This window comes from Montipora foliosa, chromosome 11, assembly GCF_036669935.1.
Source record: "Montipora foliosa isolate CH-2021 chromosome 11, ASM3666993v2, whole genome shotgun sequence".
In the NCBI taxonomy this organism is placed as follows: Eukaryota; Metazoa; Cnidaria; class Anthozoa; order Scleractinia; family Acroporidae; genus Montipora; species Montipora foliosa.
In genome coordinates, this window is record NC_090879.1 from 40643546 (window position 1) to 40646045 (window position 2500).

Below are 2500 nucleotides of genomic sequence, written 5' to 3' on the forward strand. Positions count from 1 at the left end.
TTTTCATAAGACGCTTCTCAGCAAGTCGCTTCTTTATTTGTCGCACAGAATTGCGCTTTATTGTAGCTCTTCTTTTTTTGATCAGTAGTCGTCCCCTATCATCCAGTGGAGTGTTAACTCCCATTGTCCAAATTTCCGCTTCACTTGAATCCGAGTCTGACATTATTTCAACAACAGTTATCACTTTCAGTGTTTTCTCTTAGACGCTCACAATACAGGAATGCTTGTCTTGACTGTTCTACAACTTTTTCCTCATCCTCTGATAGACCCACAAAGGATAGCTGACCACTGAAGTCTAGTAATAGCTGATTTAAGACCTCACTTGTACCATTAACCAGCTCCTTTAAGACCTTGACGAAGGAGAACCAGTTCACACACATGAATTTCATCACATTTTCGGAGGACATCACATAACTGGTGTGAATTCATGAACAGTGAGCCCGTGTCTGTGACATGCTTATAAGTTTCCCCTTCCTTTACAACATCTCTCAGCTGAAGCTCACCAGGAAAGCAATCTTTAGATTTGTCACACGCTTGACTCGGAATTGACTGACCTTCTGTTTCTCTAACAGTAAGCTTGTCATCATCAGTATCAGTCTCACTCTCACTTGATTTACTCTCATCACTCTCACTTTCATCACAGTCAACTCCAAAGGACTGCAACACAACTTTCTCCTTGACCTTGGCAATGTTCTCAATTGCTTCTCTGATAGCAGAAGCCTCTTCCATTGCTTGATGCACTTTTCGTTTTTTATCAGTCATATCATCGATGCCAAAGAGACTTCTTGCTTTCCTATTTGATAATCCAGATGACTTTACAACAGCGTACTTTAGTCTCTCTCGCTCACTCTCTAACTCTGCCAGATTCAACAATTTCTGCAACTCCCCTTTGCTCATTTCTGGCTTTTCCTGTTTCTGCACCCTTGTTTCTGCCAACAGGGACTGTGTGAGATAGAGCTTTACCAGTTCCTGTTTTTCAAGCAGGTATAGCAAACAGTTTCCTTCTTTGGAAGTACCAGCCCCCACAACTGCAAGAGGCATCTGTAACAACTTTCTTCGAGCCTGGAAAGACAAGTATTTAACATTTGGACTACACAACCTGAACGCCTCACTTAGCTTTAAAACGCCTTTACTGTCAATATCTTTACCTACTCTCAACATTCCATCACAGTCACATGCTTGGCAAGGACTAAATGAACGCACAATGGTCCTTGCACTCATATATTCAGACAATGTCAGCCCCTCACATCTCGAGACAACGTTTTTGCTGTTCCTTGTATATCTTTACTATCTCATGATCCCCTCTTCCCTGAGAAGAGGGGCTATTCAAAAAGACTGATTTGGGCTTAAGGAAGGACTAGATGATAATATCTCAGTGTCACCACCGGAGCTTGACTCATTGCCACCACCTTCTGGTTGTGAAGTCTTTGCAAGGACTGAGGCTACAGCTTGTATTTGATCACTTTCAGCCTTAATGACAGAAGCTGAAGCTGAACAAGCAGGCCTTGAAGACAAAGGTTCTTGTTTCTCTGATAAAGACGTACACTCCTTGTGTTCCATGCAATTTTTGTCAACAATATCAACACTATCTTGTGACTCTTTCTTTTCCAAGAACTTTGTCATCAAATCTCGGCCTTTTTTGGCATCTTGCACCACTTTTCCAGGAGCAGCAGTGTCCCTCCCTTTGGTCAATGATCTTTTCTTATACCAATTTGATTTGGCTTTCTTTTGAAAAACAGATAACTGTTTTTCACAGTCAAATTTCTCACGGAACAGACTTCTTATGCCTACTGAAAGCTCATCACAAGACTTGTAGTCTTTCATTGTCTTTGCCTTATCAAGTCTCAACTGCCTTATTCTTATTTGGTCTTCAATGTTCCTGAGCATAGTTTTAATATGTGTCATCTCTCTGTCACGTTCTTCTTTGTCTATTTTTGTTCTTTTTCGTCCCTCATCATTGCCATTTTCATCACTTGTACCACTACTTGACGTTTTAGACCTCGAGTAACCTTTCTTAAACTTATAGCCACTATTTCTCACTTGTTCTTTGGTTTTATCAAATAGCTCACCTAAAAATCAACGAGCACATTTCAGTCAACCTATTTTTCCACACTAACCTATCACAGTCATATAAATTCATGGGACTGTTATGAAAATGCATTTCTGATGCTTATAACAACAAGAAGGTGAAATTGGGTTCCAGTGTACAATCATTTATGTTTGTATATCCTTACAAGTGTACACAATATCTTGCACCTTGGACAAACTCAAATTAAAACCACAGCCACCCCTTTCACCAATGAACTGAACACTTAGTAGATCTTGTATGTAGCAGCTGGTTTTTAATCAACAAATACTCAGTTTTATATTTTGATACTACAAATTCCTAATTAGTCCCATAGTCATCTGGCAGCTTCCATTGACCCGTGACCGAATAAGCTACATGTATGCTAGTGGTGATGCAGTCTCCCAGCAGCTTTAAATAATTAATATGCTGGTC